The sequence below is a fragment of the Bombyx mandarina genome, chromosome 13 (assembly GCF_030267445.1).
Source record: "Bombyx mandarina strain Sakado chromosome 13, ASM3026744v2".
Lineage (NCBI taxonomy): Eukaryota > Metazoa > Arthropoda > Insecta > Lepidoptera > Bombycidae > Bombyx > Bombyx mandarina.
This window is the reverse complement of record NC_143220.1, coordinates 13,642,038-13,661,106: the sequence shown is the minus strand read 5'-3', so window position 1 is coordinate 13,661,106 and position 19,069 is coordinate 13,642,038. Positions and strand designations below refer to the sequence as shown.

The 19,069-nt window shown below is 35.1% G+C and overlaps 1 protein-coding gene across 1 annotated transcript in view; it reads left to right on the top strand.

Moving 5' to 3' along the window:
* The window catches only part of LOC114241782 (proton channel OtopLc), a 65,021-nt gene that overhangs the window by 2,223 nt on the left and 43,729 nt on the right, over positions 1 to 19,069 (top strand). The window lies entirely within an intron of this gene.

The following is a 19,069-nucleotide window of genomic DNA, read 5'->3' as shown; positions in this document are numbered from 1 at the left end:
AGTAGTCTAATAACAGTAGGTACGAGAGTCTTTAAAGGTTTTTTATAAAAAAAGTATCCCGAAGTATATGGTATCCCGAACCCATAATTCATATTAAGCGAGCACGTATACAATAATATGACGTTGAATAGAAATACTTACCGTTGGGCCACTAAAGCGTTTTTTTGTCTTCTTTATTATTTTGCTGCGTGTTAAATGTAGGTTGGGGGTTTTTCCAATGGCCCATTGTCCAGCTGATTAAAATAATATCATAACTACCGTATTAATACACTAAATACTTTAATTAAGCTTGCTATCACTGTATTCCTAAAAAAATCTACAAGGTGTAATACTATAGATGTCTAACAGGAAATAATCCCTTCAAACCGAAACGCATTACTGCTTCACGGCAGAAATAGGTAGGGTGGTGGTACTATCCGCGTGGACTCACAAGATGTTCTATCACCAGTAATTACGCAAATTATAATTTTGCGGGTTTGATGTTTATTACACGATGTAACTTATTCCTTCACCTTGGAAGTCAATCGTGAACATTTATGAAGTACGTATTTCGTTAGAAAATTTGTACCTACTTATCAGCGGGATCCGAACACCGGTGCATCGATACATACTATATAATGCACCGTCACCGGACGTATTATCCTTTAGGACACAACGATTACATAAATAAGAATACTTTTAGATTTTTAAAAACAAACTTTACTCAATATTTCATATTTTCCTTATACACACACGGCTATGATCAAAATTCTAACGCTATTCAAATTTTATTGAAAGGGACCGATCAAAGGTATGGGCTTCAAAGGAGTATTTATCGCAAAATACATTCTCCCACTATCCATTTGTACTTTTATCGATAGCACTGTAAACTGAAGTCTAATATTGTATTCTTTTCACGAGCGGTAGACATAAAAACCTATATTTATTGTTTAATCCCGCGTTTGTTACAGAACGCTAAAAACGTTGTAAGTACTTAATATGGCTAGCAAAATAGCAGCCTCATAATGCACGAGATAGTCCGTGGAGGGCGACAAATGTGTGTCAGTGGTACCCGTCTGACGGGTATCCGGTATCCAGTGGCTTTCACTCCATCGTGAGCACCCCGACGCCCGGGTCAGATCATTGATACCGCATGTCGTACGGTCACCTGTAATCTCGAGTCATTTGTCACGAATTTGATTTGACGGAGAGTCTCAAGCACTCTAAATAGTTTAGCAAGCAGATTTGTTTGTTCAAATTTATATAATACAATGTTACTCAGTGTCGAGATAAGCTACCTCACCTGCATACATTTATGATTTACAAACAGTAGCAAAAAAAGTTCGAAGGTATTATGCTGTAAAACAATGATCTGTTTCTTTATGAGGAAAACTCTATACTGCCTATAAGTACAGATATTCTGAAAGATTGTCCAGCAAACAAAACCAATCAATAAAATCAAATTCAAAAATGAATGAACATGTCATTAAAATATTGATTACAGCTGTAATAAGATTATTATTCTAATGACTATTTCTAAATTCACTTTATTTTGAATTATTTAATAAATTTTGATTGTATTATAGTTTCATTTGCTGCTGTATTTACTGTATCAAAGATAATGTTAATTAGACAGTTTCGTGTTTGATTTTTTGGCGCCCTTTTCATTAATAACTGCTATTTACTTTTAGAGAATAGAAATGAAAACACAATATAACTGTTATTCGTAATTTGGTGTTGAGTGGTTCCCGGAGCTCATAGACATCAACAATGTTAATACCGTCATTCATATCGAAACATGCCTTCTCAGTCTTAGTTAAGTACAATAGTTCCCCCCTTTTGAAACGGAACGCATTACTACTTCACGACAAAATACGGAAGTTGGTACCTACGGTGCGGGCTTGCTAGACGCTCTACCACCAAAAAAATCATGATTATAATCATTAATACGCTTTTATTAGCTTCAGTATGCATGTTAGTATGTAACGGAATCTTTGAACATGATTTTGACCCTCTTTAAAACGTCGGATTAACTCGAAATTTGGTAATATGGACCGATAACAATTCAATATTAAAAATAAATAAATTGAAAAAGTTGAAATTCAACTGAAAAATGAAAAATAAATAATAGTTTAAAAAAACTAACAAAATACGCGTTTATAGAAAATCCAACTTTAAATAGAAAATAAATTTTAATAAATTTGAATTAAACATAGTGGAAGAATATAATCTTGTGCATGTTTGATAAAATTTATCATTCCATGTTTCGGTTTTCGTAATTGCGGGTTGTAAACCTCCTTTGTTCCATCCTGAAACCCTCAATTTGTTGTTTAATAATATGAAGTAGTGAAAATCAAAGAAAATAAGGAAACTAACTTACGAATCTTAATATTTACATAACCTTCATTTTGGTCTAAGTATCCAGTAACTACATATTTATAAACAGTATAAATATTATATGTATACGGAAAAAAAAACCATAGGTACCATTTAAATGAAGGTAGATCGCCAAAGAGTTTTCAGATGAACTCATGTAGGCTTACGCTAATGGCATTAAAATTGCGTTCTCTAAAATTTTATGCAGGCGAAAGGATAATTTGAATCCTACTTTTGCCGAAATTAAACGCTTGGATGTGAAGTGTGTTTAAATTACAGGGTTGCCAAAACCCATTCTTAGCATTCATCTTTAAATGAAAATAGTTGTATTTCATCAAAAAGTTACATACATACGTTTAGTAGTTTTTTATTTGAAAAGAAAAACAGTTTTACCTACAACAATTTCTCAAAACAGTCGCCTATAACATCCCTTTGTACCTATTATATTATACAAAAAAAAAAACAGAACATTCATAGTAGCTTTAGGTACACCCGTTATCTAGACGTAATTTATTATTATAGAATTATGGTTTAAAAACAATTAAATTACTAAGTTTTAATCTTTTTACCAGAGTAGATTAGGAGATGTGCTGTTACAGCTCATAAATAATCAAAATGTTACTTTTGCCCCTCAATCATTTTCTATGAAATTCATAAATCCAATCCGAAAAATGTTATTTCATCAAATTCAAACCAACCCTGTATTTTGATGACTACAAACGTCACACCGGCTTAAATTAATGGCGTCGTTTCGTTCCGTCATTAGAGATTTTATTGCTTAACAATTCTATTTCATATTTGAATTTAACGTAACTTATTTCAAGTTAACTTATAGTTTCTGTAACAGACGCCTATACAACATTTTTTTATAAATCCAAAAAAATTATTATGTATTTATCGTCATAAATACTGATGGTTTATTATGTCTTGAGGAAGTGTATAAATGTTCAATGGTGACAGAAGGTTTAAAGGTTTGAAGTGAAACTTCTTTAGGTGAGTTGAGAGTAAATTTTACTCGCGACAGATTCGTTACGCCTAGAGAGGAAAGATACAATTTAAAAAGAGCGAGAGTGAGAAAATAGTAGAGCGTCTCGCGAACCACTCGACCGTGGAGAGGGGGAAAGGAGCTAGGTAGTTTCTCTTGTACACAGCATTTTATTACAAGAGAAATTTGATTTAAGGATGAAAACTGAAGAAAACTACAATTATTTTACCACAACCAATTTATTTAATAACAAGCGGCCAGGTCCGGCTTCGCTCGGGTCTTTAACAAAAATTTCAAAATAAAAAAATATAATACATACACGTTAACGCTTATATTTGCGTCAGGTTTCTAAAAATAGAAAATTATAAAGATAATTTGAATATTATTATTTTAATGAACTTTTATTTTCATTTCAATAATATTTGTTTTTATCTATTATTTTTATATTATTATTTTTCTAATTTTCGTAAAAAAGTCACACATACAAAACGAAAGCCATTGAGTTTATTGAGTTAGAGCTACCCTGTAAACGATATTTGACGTTGTTTTATTTTTTTAAATAAAATTACCACTAATTGTGCTATAACTATAATACTCAGACATATGCTGTCGCGACTCTTTTTGTAAATAATAATGTGTTCTACAAAATGTATGACTTTGTAGAACATATTATTTTATTCTATCATCAATAGATTTCGCAGCGCACGCGATGTAAATTTAAAAAAAAAAAAAATATAGCCTATGTCATTCGGGGATAATGTAGCTTCCAAACAGTGAAAGAATTTTTCAAATTGGTTCAGTAGTTTCGGAGCCTATTCAATACAAACAAACAAACAAATCTTTCCTCGTTATAATATTAGTATAGACTATGACACACTAGAAAAGGAATTTTATTTTTGAGGAAAAGCGTTCATATAAAATCAAATGGATTATTTATTTCTTATATTGCAAGCATAAAATCGTTTGAAAATTTGTTCACATGCCTTGTTCGATTATACCGGACCTTTGCACTGACGCTATTCACGTTTCTGGGAATGTTTATGGCTTAGTACCATCAGCTGACTGTGCTCTAATATTTATGGAAAGTTAAACTGAAGTCGAAATTAACTAGAAGATTATCAAACCACAATGACTACTGAATTGCCCGGAAAATTGATTACCGTTGTGCAAATAATGTACCCAAAAGCAAACGTGATAAATTAGTATTCCGTAAAAGCATCTCCGCTGCTTCCATTACAGAGAATTCGTGTGATTCAACGATTTTCATAAAACACCCATCTGTATTTGGGGGGCTGCCATATATATGTATGAGCTTAACGATATAAGCAATGATTTATGTTCAGAGTACATAATATTTTTGAACATTTCATAATTATATTCCTACAGTAGATATATTTCTTTTTTTATCATTAGTAACAATTAAAACATCTTTACCAATTCATCTCTGGTTTTTTTTTTACGATGTTAGCGCAATATTAAAATATTGAGCTGCGGTTTAACATCAAGTGGGCTGTGAAAACAAACCTTAAAAGAGCAAGACTTTTTCAATCTTCGGAATATTTTGTGTCATTGAGGCATTTAAGCCGTTTTCTTATCAACAAAAATTTGAATTAAGTAATTTTATTAAGCTGAATTAAATCAGATCACTTACTAACCTTAAGCTGTACCCAATATATCTTGTGCTGTTACTAATAAATCCTTTGCCAATACTATTTTAAGTACGACTTTTTACACTTTTTTTATATACATTAAAAAATCGGTACCTATTTATAAATGTCTTTCCATAAGCTACCTTCATTGCAGAGGCTGAATGCGACGGTAATTTCACGGCAGTTCGCATCTATAAGGCTCCCCTAAATCACTACATATCATGCATGTTTGATACAGGAACAAGCACTTGTACGGTGCTCGACGAGTGCGAAGCGTACATACATGAAACATGTTTAATTAGAGGGTTCACAACGATTGCTTTTTCATCTTGACGATTGAGATTTTAATTAGACTAATTGAGCCTGTTTTATTGTGCACTTAAATTGAGTTTCGTTAAAAAAAAACTGAATTTGTTCGTTGAAATTTCCAGTGTGACGTTTAAGAAAAAAGTTTTCTGAAATTGTGTGTTTTGGAGCCTCGGTTTTTTGGACAACAACAGGAAATGTTATTTATTTTTAAACGGCAACAAGAAAGTTAGCGAATAAGGTTTCCTTTGGATTTCGCGAGAAATTGCTTTTATGGTTAATCAAGTTTGAAAATTCTATTTTTTAAGCTGAGTATGTTATTTTTCCATGTTTATGTTACGTCAAGAGACAAGCAACTTTTAATAAAGTACCAATTGGAATTCTTGAAATAACCTTGAAGCATATTCAACTATTATTGATATGAATTGTTCTCGTATTTTTTATTGTTCACATTTCATCGAATTCACATACCTGGAGTGTGGTCTAAGTAGCAATATGCAAAGAATAACCATGGTTTTTTTCTTTCCTTCGTTAAAAGTAAATATATAATATAGTTGGTAGATTTTAATATATGACATATAATTCAGAAAAGGGCAATCCCTTAGTTTGTTGATGATTTCTTTCACTGTCAGATTAATAAATACCATCATATAAGTATACAATCAGATCATATCAGCTTATATTAGCAAAATCAAATGTTAAGTAAAATTTGTATTAAGTAAATTCAAGAAAAAAAACGACAAAGCAAATTCAAATTCAAATTCAAAATCATTTATTTCAACTTAGATGTCAGTATGACACACTTGTTGAATGTCAAAATATAAATAACAATGTTAACTCTACCACCGGTTCCAAAAAAAGCCACAGTCCTGAGAAGAACCGGCGAAACAAACTCAGCGGGCTTTTTTTTGTTTTTTCTCAAATATTTACTTTTTTTTAAAATAAATAAAAATATTTACAATAAAGGAAAAAACAAGTCAAAAAATACAATTAAAAATAATAATAATAATAATAATGAAAAATGAATAGGCCAGGAGCGAACGCCTTATTATAGTTCCAAATGGAGAATACCTTTATCACGATCACATTCTAACTAGATTTGTACAGTTTTGCCCGTTTATTAAAGTTGAGTTGAAGAATTAACATAAATCTGTACGTAATAGGCAAGCAGGGAGCATAAACAGCTCCTGTTGCCGCAGTATTAGCATAAAATGAGACTTTGCCGCTGTCGTTGTAAAGTACAGCCTTGTTGAGATTCTACGTTTGGGTTAGTTTTCTAGTTCAGTACTTCTGTTTCTTGTTAGGTCCGGTTTTTTTATGAATATCGAACTGTATTTTAGTTGAATTTTATAGACATTTGCAAGTCAAAATACTTTATCACCGATTTGTAATACAGTGCATTCGTGTTGAGCGATGTTCGAATCTCAGGCGGGTACCAATTTTTCTAATGAAATACGTACTCAACAAATGTTCACTATTGATTTCCACGGTGAAGGAATAACATCGTGTAATAAAAATCAAACCCGCAAAAATTATAATTTGCGTAATTACTGGTGGTAGGACCTCTTGTGAGTCCGCGCGGGTAGGAACCACCGCCTTGCCTATTTCTGCCGTGAAGTAGTAATGCTTTTCGGTTTGAAGGGTAGGGCAGCCGTTGTAACTATACTGAGATCTTAGAACTCATATCTCAAGGTGGGTGGCGCATTTACGTTGTGGATGTCTATGGGCTCCAGTAACCACTTAACACCAGGTGGGCTGTGAGTTCGTCCACCCATCTAAGCAATAAAAAAAAAGGTTATCAATGCGAAGAATTCCCAAGAAGTTCAGGATATGCTCAAATCGAACTATATTCTAGTTGAATTTTATATACATTTGCAAGTCAAGTAAAGTTTTTTTGCTTACTCAAATTCAAATCCATGAAAACTTAAACCTCATTGCTCCATAATAACTATGGTAAGCTTAGGCCACTTTTGTGCTGATGGCCTACAAATAAGGCCAAGAATCGTTACATGTGTCCCGAAAAACAAGTACGGTCTACACATAAGAACTACTTAGGAAACTCCGAAGCCGAAGTGCACCTTTGCACGTCTCGAGGTGTTTGTCAGTGGTTTCAACGTCTAGACTAGAGTTAGCTGCTTTCTGCTAGCTACACATGTGTATAGTCTAGATACCCGAACAACAAATAGGTCTCACTGGAAAATATTTTCCACGTACCTGCTTCACAGAAAAGTAAGGTTATGCCGATCATTATATTCTTATAATTAAACCTAGTTTTACCTTTTAATCTCGCGTTGTTTATTGCCATTATATAATACAACGTATCTGACGTTACGTATATTTTAAAGTTTTGTGGTCACGGACGACTATGGTGTTTTCATCCACATTTGAATATTAGGCTACTACCGTCTATTTTTGTAAAAAATATATTTGTACATTTCATTTCACAATGAGCAAACTAATACTATCTTGAGGTGTGGCGATTTGTTTGACTTATATTTTCATTTTCACAATAAAAATTAACCTAGGTGTTAAATTAGCGTCAACCATCTTCTTTATTAAAGTTATGGCGTATTTATTAAATTAAATGGCCTAGACCACGTATAGCGCAAGCTCGCTCACTATACATGGAATTAATTTTGTTTGCTTTAGCGAGGAGCTTAATTTTATCAAAACTTAAAAAATATTTTTTTTATAGCTTTGGTGGGTAATATGTTAAGTGGTCACCGGAGTCCATCGACATCTATATCGTAAAATGCCGCCACTTAACTTGAGATATGAGTTCTAAGGTCTCAGTTTTTAGTGTAGAACGCCTGCCCTACCCTTCCTTCCAAAACGCATTAGTGCTTCACGGCAGAAATAGGCAGGGTGGTGGTATCTACCCGAGCGGTCTTACTTGACATCTTGATGTCCTACCAGTAATTCCGCAAATTATAATTTCGCGGGTTTGATTTTTATTACATGATGTATTTGTTAAGTAGGTATGTATTTCATTACAAAAATTGGTACTTGCCAGCGGGCTTCGAACACCGGTGCATCGCAAGATACGAATGCACCGGAAGTCTTATCCTTTAGGTCACGACAGCTAAAGCACGACGATTGAGAGATAGCTGACACCACTCTCTAGGGCATGTTGACAAAGTGATAGTAAAATAGTTTTAATTACGCCTACGACTCACGAAAACCGAAGGAAATACTATTATGATATATAATTACTATTTCAAATGTAATCTATATTTAATATTTGTCAGTAATAACCAGTAAAAATAAGATCTTTAATGTTTTTTTTAAGAAGTCAGTTTCAAGGTCATAAAGTAGGAAAATATTCCATGTGTCGCAATAGTTTAAGTTTTGAATAAAACATGAGTCGTACGAGTCGAACTAAGTTTTTTCGGTGCTCTTGATCGGGGTATTCAATCTAAGTATCGTAAAATTACTGTATTGTTAACGAACCTTACGTGTGCAAGTTTCCTTGTTAATCAGATGCCTTCAAGTGGGTGAAAATTGAATCCGTTACGTAGATAGATATCTGTGTAGGTCAAGTTATTAAAAGCATTTACAAAAAAATTCGTAAGCTGTATTCAAATCAACAATGCGCTTAATTTTTTATTTTCTAAAAGATATATATCCTAGTGTGGTTGCTACTAGTATGTCCTAGTGTGATAGCTACTAATGCTTCCTAATGTGATTGCTACTAGAGAAAGTCAGTTTCAAGGGAAAGTGACACCTACATTTTCAATCGGAGGGCATGATTGCTTTGTGACAGAAATAAGCAGGGGGCTGCCATTAATCGACGCGAGTTGACAACACCGCAGCTCAAGGATCTAGATGAGTAATTTATCGTGTTACATGACGAGCGTGAATGCAAATTTCGTTATTCCTACGCATTTAAATTTACCCATTGCATTCGAACCCCTCTGTAGGGCCGCCTCAGTAATATGTTACTCAACAGGCTAGAACGCGTCATAAATCAAAGATTGTAACGTCGAACTTCGTATTAAAGTGGGGTTCTGAAGCTAACTATTTATATACGGTGACCAGACAAAATTAATATTCGACGTCGCCATTCCAAAGAGAGATGATTATACAGATTACGATTGTATCTTTAAGGCGTTCAAATTGTGAGGTTAGGTTGTATGTGGTACTCAATTTGAATTTTCGCTTACAACTGTGAACATGATAATGTTGTCTATAAGCAATAAGAATAAACTTTATTGCGAACTAGTGAACCGGAGAACGCATGGCTGTCACTAAATATCTGAATCATCTATTACCGAAATAGCTTGGGCGTCGTCTGTCTAAATTCCCGATACTAAGACAAAAACGTGTAGGTGAGCTCACGGGGCTCAAGCCGGAGTGTTGCTAACACTGGCCCTAGCAAGAGCAGTGCTTCGCAGAATCTACCACCGTATCGGAAACGCAACCCACTGAGAAGATCCGGCGAGAAACTCAGTGGGCTGTGTCTATGGGTTAATTCACTCGTCGAGCCCTTCATCGCAAGCGACGGGTTCGACGAGGACGGTGACCGGTGCTTGTGGTACCTAAAAGCACCGTTAATGGATCCGGAGGATCCGTATTGAAGTGTTTAGGGCGACGTCGACTGTTTACCATTGGGTCTACAGGATCGGGTATGTAATTCGACAAGAGGGTTTTCATGTCGTGCCGCTTTCTCAAAGTGGCGCAATGATACCGACTGTAGATACTGACTGAGTCAAGCTCCAGGTCATCATGGAGATCCACGTTCCTTAGGAACCATGCTGCTCCGACGGCTATCCTGCGATAACGGGATTGAATAACTTGAAGGGGTTTCAAGTTGGTGCGGGCCGCGTGAGCGAACACTACACTTGCATAGGTCATGACGAGTAGCTTAGTTTTTATTCCATTGATGGAAGAATGAGCTCGCGAGCCGCCTGTTGCTAAGTGGTCTATGATGTTCATTCATATGAATGAACGTCTATATAATGCGGTTAATAGGATGCATTGTAAGCTCGCACAGACATATAGAACCACCATCCCACCCATTTCTGCCGCGAAACAGTCATGCAACCCGATTTGAAGCGTAGAGCACCTGTTGTCAAATATATTTGAAAATTCAACCTTATACCAAAAGTTGTAAGGCAGCATTCACGTTGTGGTGTGTCAATTAGTGTACATTAGTGAGTTGTAGTTCACATTAGTTGCTGAATTAATTCTAACAGGGTGTACTCAAGTTCCTCGCCGGCAATAAGCCAATAGATTTCAATAAAAACGAAAAGTCATAAAGGTAAGCATGTACTCAAGTCTCTGATCACAAAAAGCCTTTTCAATAAGTTCAAATATAGGACAATATTTTGATTAAACGAATTAGGTGTCATTCATTCTGAACTCACTTATAGTACAATAAAATTCTTTTCCTTCTTTATATTGTTTCTTTCTTTTTCTTTTCTTTTAATATTTCCATAGATTCATTTGATATTTGTGAAAATAATCGGATTGCTTTAAAATGTTCTAAGTTCAATACACTGTGCATAATTAATTTACAACAACTTCACTAGGCCATTGAAATGGACAATTTCATCAAAGAGCGTCATAAATTCCTCTGTCTTCTAAGGCAATTAATTATTCGAATAGGCAACGCGAAAAAAAAAACAATAATTTGTTTTTCTTCATTACTGCATTTTTTGTTTACGTATTACTGGTACGGTGAAGCGGAACGAACTACATTCATCGATCGACGAGGACGCCCTCTCGCGTATTTTATGTACCGGAAACCAGGCACCCCTCGGTTCTGCCGGTATATTGTTTTCAGTCCAAAACTATATGTCGACAATCGTTCTTACACAGGGCATAAATCGATAAAGACGCTTTATAATCGATTAAACAAATACAATGGGTATTTAAAATTATGAAAAAAGGTGGTATACGTTAATAATCCAGTATTTATAATACACAATAGTCTTCAAAACTACTTTATACTATAATACAAGTTTGAAAACTGCCTATTTTTGCCGCGCAGCAGACACGAGTTCTGGTTTGATGGATGGGATAGCCATTTTACAATACAATTGACACTTCAACCTTATGTTTTAAAATGGATGGCGGGATTACCGTAATGTTGTCTATGATTTATGGTAACCACTCTACAGCAGGTCAGTCGTGAGCACGTTAGTCCACATAAAAAATATAGTACATTGTGCATCAAGGGAGAAAATTAGGACATTTCCTCCCGCGTGTAAAATTGCCACCAGAGCCTCATACTCATAAAAAGTATAGCCTGAGATACTCATAAAAAAAACAATTCATCTGTTTTTTAATTTTTAAATAATCTACTACTAATTGAATAAGAACTGTCTGATGAACTCATCTTTGCTTAATACTTCACTATTAAATTTTAGTACCTTTTGTTTATTTCATTTTTACACTAAACACAATATTGCAAATTACCCGAGTACAACAATGGCGGAGAATTTTCGGTGCGTGAGAGCAGACGTAGACACTAACGCGCATGCGCGCTTGTCAGGGAGGAAAAGTTACACTTTCTTCCCTGTACGGCGGGAGGAAAACCGAACTTTCGGCATAGGTAGGAGAAAAAAGACGTTTATAACTCGCAAAAATTAGGCTCAAGATTGCATGTTTCTGGCAATGTACTAAAGTCATTATATCTGTGTGAAGATTAACAGGATTACATATAAAACTCGCTCGTTTATAGAGTCCAATGTTTCGCAATTTCTACTTTGAACAGGTATCGGTAAATTGCTAACTCATATATCACGGTCCCTATCAAAACGACCGTCAATATTTTACGATGCCGTACACTCATTTGTTCAGAATGATCGAGAAAATATTATCACTATAACTTATATTTCTTTCACCTGATTACGCCCGATTGACTCAGCATCGCTTACTTATAATGGTTTTTATCAAACCATTTCAATTTACGATCTCCGAGACGATACGAGTACCATATTTTTAAATGATTTTCTAGAGCAGAGGTGTGTTTTATTGGTACGTGTGTTGTAATATGTTTTAGTGATTACACTTAATCTACTCTTATAATTATGTAAATGTATTTGAAACTACTGGTAGAGTCTATTATCCATATTATTATTTTTACTTTACTGGTGGTAGGACCTCTTGCGAGTCCACGCGGGTAGCAGTATAATGCGTTTCGGTTTGAAGGGTAGGGCAGCCGTTGTAACTATACTGAGATCTTAGAACTTATATCTCAAGGTGGGTGGCGCATTTACGTTGTAGATGTCTATGGGCTCTAGTAACTCCTTAACACCAGGTGGGCTGTGAGCTCGTCCACCCATCTAAGCAATAAAAAAAATGATTCTTATTTCAAATCAATATCGAAAAGAGATAAATACAAAATTAATCTTTAAAACAGTAACAGCGTGTTTATAGCTATATCTATTGGACTTGCGCGAAACCACAAACATTTTTATGAGACTTTTATAAATTTATCGGCGTCACAGCGAAAACTCGACATCTGCTTGAATCATAAGAATGTAATTAAGAGGATAGCCCTCAAAAGTATGTTGAGATTTCATTAATGTCGGCATCGGGTCCCTTGGCTTAATGAAATTACGGCTCCGAAATGTTTACGACTATTGAAAATTAATTTGTTCCAAGAACCAAGCGGAAATTCTGCTGTAAAAAATTAAAAGTTGTTCTTCGTGTGTCCTATACTGTTCGTCGGCGTCGGAGCGGAAATAAACTAACCAGATTTATGGTAAATAGAAATGTGTTTTTAATCTATTATTCATCCATTGTTTTGTGGCTGGCTCTAGTGCTATTAATAAATAATATTGGAAACGTTAAGCGCTAATAAAAAAAATAGAAAATGTATTTCGCAAGATTAAGAAATGATAAAATATTGATGTATGTACATTTGTATAATATAAAAACGCCAGAAATATCGATTGTCGTTTCAGGATTCGGGTTTTGCTATTCCTATACACAGTACATATATCTTATATGATCTAGGGTAAGATTATATAAGATTTAGAAAATAACTACATACAAAATACGTGTAATACGAAAAGCGTCCCGATCCATTAACGGTGCTTTTCGGTACCACAAGCACCGGTCACCGTCCTCGTCGAACCCGTGGCTTGCGACGAAGAGCTCGACGAGCGAATTAACCAATAGACAGCCCACTGAGTTTCTCGCCGAATTTTCTCAGTAGGTCGCGTTTCCGAGCCGGTGGTAGATTCTGCGAAGCACTGCTCTTTCTAGGGCCAGTGTTAGCAACACTTCCGGTTTAAGCCCCGTAAGCTCACCTACATGTTAGGGTGAAGCTGAAATAGCCTCTGAAGGCTATCAGCAAAGGTAGAAATAATAAAAAAAAAAACGAAAAGCATTGTAAAATAAAAATTTATTAAGTAATATTTAAATAGCAATAATTGTTTCTCTATACCTAAATTTCTCATAACCTTAAATGTTAGCGCAGGATTCAAGTGTCCGTGAGTGATCAATTTTGTTTTATACGTTAAACTTTTGGTTTGTTTATTTTGTTCGCAATCGACTTTTAACGTATAGACAAACAATTTAGTGACGATAAAAAATAGAGCGTCGACAGTTTGTTGGGAATATTCGAGAAGTGTGGGAAGCGTTATGTTAAATGCTTCTTGAGATATGTATAACCGCTCCAGTGTTGATTAGTTAATTGCTATGTGATTTAAAAGCGCCATTAATTTTTCTTTTCCTTTTTCATGAACGTTTAGTATTAGAATAAGATTTTCTAAAAGTCAATTGCTGTATTGAAGCCGTGGCCAAAATGAAGGGTTGGTTTTCAAATAAGTTTCGAGATATCATACCTACGTCCTCTTTTGCATTTTAGTATTTCATCATCCACTATGAGCTTGGTTGTGTACCTGGTATTGCCGTTGTCCATCAGCGACGCTGACCACTCACTATCAGGACCGAGGACTATGATCTGTTGTTTTAAAAAAAAAATTTGGAGAAATTTGTTTTTCCTTTATGCTTCGATCAATAATAGTACTTTATGTTCTAAATTAGTAATGGTACTTCATTACCGTATCGTAAAATCATCTCATTTTTTAGTTCGATCATTTTATAGAACTTTATTATCATGTTTATTGCTGGCTCAAAAAACTTACCATAATTTTAGAACAGAAATAAATCATCAACATAAATCATTCGAGTAAGATGAATTGACATCTGGACAAAGGCTCAGTCTAACCCCGGGGCTTAAATTCCTTCTTCAGTGCCCTTGATAAATCGTAAACATATGTGTTGAGCGTCTCGGCCTGTCGCGTGTTCACGTGTGAACATAAGGAGATGTAGCTGTGAGAGATCCTGTTTATGGGGTGTGAAACAGACCGATTGTAAGCATGTAGTAATGTTTGTTAAGAGAACATTACACGACGGAATTTTTTATTAAATTTCTGAGTTAGTATTTAGATTAAACTATTTTATCTTAACAAAAATTAAATTCACGACAGATTGACGTATATTTGCACGCATCACATGTACCTACATAAAATATATTCCACGTCCGTACGAATCCATCAGATCCAATAACTCTTGCATTAAACGCATTCAGCTGTAACAGTAGAAGTAGGCTTGGAGATTCTGGTAACTGTAGTCGTGGTACTGGGTAAAGATTTCGACGTGTAACCTAACCCATGCGTCAGCCCGTTGAATTACTCGCCGAAACTTCTCAGCTGCCCTTGAGTTGTTAGGTCTCCCTCGGAGGCCTTTGGACGATTCCGAATGAAGACTCGTCGAAGCATGCGCTACTATTGTTAAAAACTTTTGTAGTCGATCTCAACAGTTTTCAGATGAAATTTTAGTACGGTACGGTTCGTAGTGCACGAAAATGTCATACTCTATGTACAGATAAAATATATCTAATACTAAACGCTACTTGGGCAGGTAATTAATTACTCGACTACGATTATTATTCATTTAACCTTTTTCTTTTGTGATAGTGAAGTTTTGTATTGGAGAAAACATTACAAAATGTACGAGTACAAACAAGTGTTTAAATCTAAAATGGCATAGTTGCATACAGTTTTTTTTTTGTTTTCAACCGCTATGTTTCACAATCGCCACTCGAATCAATCAGCACTGGGAGAATTTATTGACTTTCTAACTGTGATATTATTATTTTTTATTTTTTTATCGCTTAGATGGGTGGACGAGCTCACAGCCCAACTGGTGTTAAGTGGTTACTTGCGCCCATAGACATCTACAACGTAAATGCGCCACCCACCTTGAAATATAAGTTCTAATGTCTCAGTATAGTTACAACGGCTACCCCCCCACCCTTCAAACCGAAACGCATTACTGCTTCACGGCAGAAATAGGCGGGGTAGTAGGGGTAGAAATATGGGGGACTCATAAGAGGTCCTACCACCAGCAATTACGCAAATTATAATTTTGCGGGACTCATTTTTATAACACGATGTTATTCCTTCATAGTGGAAGGTATTCGTTAGAAAGATTGGTACCCGCCTGCAGGATTCCAACACCGTTGCATCGTTAGATACGAATGCACCGGATGTCTTACTTACCCTTTGGGCCACGACGACTTCATTTAGACACAGACATTTTATAACACACTAGCGACCCGCCCTCGCTTCGCTTCGGAAACATTAAAACACACATGAAACCAAAAAAATAAAAATAAAAAAATAAATAAATAAAGTAGCCTATGTTCATCAGGGACAACGTCGGCTTCTAATGGAAAAAAATTTTTTTTTTCAAATCGGTCCAGTAGTTTCGGAGCCTATTCGAAACAAACAAACAAACAAATCTTTCCTCTTTATAATATTAGTATAGATATAGATTCATTCATGCTCATTTCTAGGATTTGTGTTTACTCCACATCGCCCCGTTTTCATACATAAAACACAGGCATCGGGATATGAAAGGAAACTGCCAAACGTAGTTGATTATGTAAATAGCCTTTAACGTGCGTGGCGGATGGCGTCGTATGTTGCAGCATATCTAGTAAACGATATGACTTATGCATTCGCGAAATTGGGAAACCTTTGTCATCCGATTATGAGCTGAAAAACATCGAAATAGAATTCCTTGTTCGTTGCACGTACAATAAACAAGGAAACTTGTACTAGCAAGCTCGGTTATTGATCCGTCATTATTTGAGCGTAAGTAAAAACGTTTCATAGGGTTTCTCACTAACGCTCAAAATCTTTAGCATTTTATTAAGTTCGACTTGTGTACTATATCGAGAGTATACCGATTTATTTATTACACTTCATGTAAAATTGACATTGGCGGACTTAATGCCTAAGGCATTCTCTACCAGTCAACCAAAGGTAGTGCAGAGTGAATAGTGGTAGGTGCAATGAAATTTATATTAATTTACAAATACATGCACACAAAAAAAAGTATATACATACATATATACACAATCACATATACATACATACATACATACATACATACACAAATACATACATACCTACACAAATACATACATACCTACATATAATACCTAGTTGTTCGTTTTTCAACGTTTTAGTTACTTTAGAAAATCTGCAAGCCGACGTGTTGTAAATAAAACATGTCTCGAAGTGATTTTACAATTATATTGCAGCTCCATAATCAGAAACGCGTGCTCGTTTTTCCGCATGACCTAAAAGCGCGTCGCTTGCTTCTACTTACTTAATTTTAATTAATATACTTCAGAGCCCTGCTTGGAATTCGATAAGGCTTTGTTACTCTGTGTACGGTTCCATTAATGAAAATATAATTTAGACGCGTGAGATAATAACGAAATATTTTCTTGAATGAATAAAGAGTAAAAATTTTACAAATAAGAATCTCTTTCAGACTTTTCCGATGCGAAAACGGTTGTGTAGAAAAGATCGGTTTTAGTGATAGGACTATCTAATTTTAAATTTTCAATAACTATGTTTTGATGTGTAATAAATTACTTTCTCTCTCTCTCTCTCTCTCTCTCTCTCTCTTTATTTCCCTCTCTCTCTCTCTCTCTATAATTATAGAAGTCGTCGTGGCCTAACTGATAAAACGTCCGGTGCATTCGTGTTGAGCGATGCACCGGTGTTCGAATCTCAGGCGGGTATCAATGTTTCTAATGAAATACGTACTCAACAAATGTTCACTATTGATTTCCACGGTGAAGGAATAACATCGTGTAATAAAAATGAAACCCACAAAAATAATAATTTGTGTAATTACTGGTGGTAGGACCTCTTGTGAGTCCGCGCGGGTGGGTACCACCACCCAGCCTATTTCTGCCGTGAAGCAGTAATGCGTTTCGGTTTGAAGGGTGGGGCAGCCATTGTAACTATACTTGAGACCTTAGAACTTATATCTCAAGGTGGGTGGCGCATTTACGTTGTGGATGTCTATGGGCTCCAGTAACCACTTAACACCAGGTGGGCTGTGAGATCGTCCACCCATCTAAGCAATAAAAAAAAATTTGATTGCTTAATTATTTTACAAACAATCTGTATTCTATAATTTAGCAAAACTGATACAATGTCTTCATAATGTGAATATCCGACTGCTCTAATTCTTAAAAGAAAACGCTATTCACTCAACGCATACTTTATGTAGCTGTACGAGTAGTATATGATATTGAATTAATATACCTTTCACTATGTACATATGTTTAGTTAATAAGTTGAACTTTACATTATATATTGTGAAAGGGTTAAAACTAAATAAACAGTTATATACCTAGTAATGGTACCTTATGCATTTTCATATCGCATTTATTGATAGGGCGTATTGTGTCCATTGAATTAACACCGCCATGCTGCCTTTTTCCGTCACGATGCAATAATGCATTCCAGTTTGTGGGATAGCCCGAAAAAAGCGGTTAAGCAACACAATTGAGATTTTAACTCACGTCTTAGGTAGTTGACGATTTACATTTATGATACTTGGCTTCAATAAATAGCTAAAACCAAATGGGCATCTTGTATCATTTAGATATTCTATTTAAAGCCAAAAATACGTGTTATTATATTTTCACGATTTTTAACAAAACTTACTTTACTTCTAGGTTAAATTTAGATAAAGTTGTCATTCATTTCAGGGCATAAACCCTCTGTTTTCAATTTTCAATGGCGAATAATGGTAGGATCAACATTAATACAATTGTATGCTATATTACCGACATAACTCTATTGAAACCCGCAGAATATTAATCCGCTGTTGTTTAGATTGTCAATCAGACCGCAGATTGTTGTCCGGAGTTGTAAAATTGGTCACATCCTCTGCAAGACAGGACCCCTCCGTCCTCTAAGCTGACTCGTGACTTCTCCGACACGAAACTTTCCATAGACGTGACTCGTTTCAAGGATTATTACTCCGATGCATTATTGGCCGCAGTTTTTATCTCTTATAATATATTGGGGAGAAAGGCTCAGTAATTTTAGGGAGTATTTTATGTTACTGTGTGAGTTGACGCGTGATCGCGATCGCTCTAAACACGAAAGTTTGTTTTAATAAACGTGACTGTCGTTATAAACATATTAGTGTATAGTCTCTAAACGTGACTCTCATTTGAATAATTATGGGTGTTGTAGGATATCTAGTTCCTGCAGACGCAATGCAATAGTGCTTCGTAATACGAATCATTGTTTATTTGTGTAAGGATTACGAACAGAACGTACATAATGAATTATAAATAAAAATAATGTACGTATTGTGGATACTTGTTTATTGACCGATTTTTTGACAAACAAAATTATAACACGAGTTATCTGTTTATAGTTTATTTTAATGAGACAAATGAAAAAAAAAATAAAGAAAAAAAAAACAGAATGTT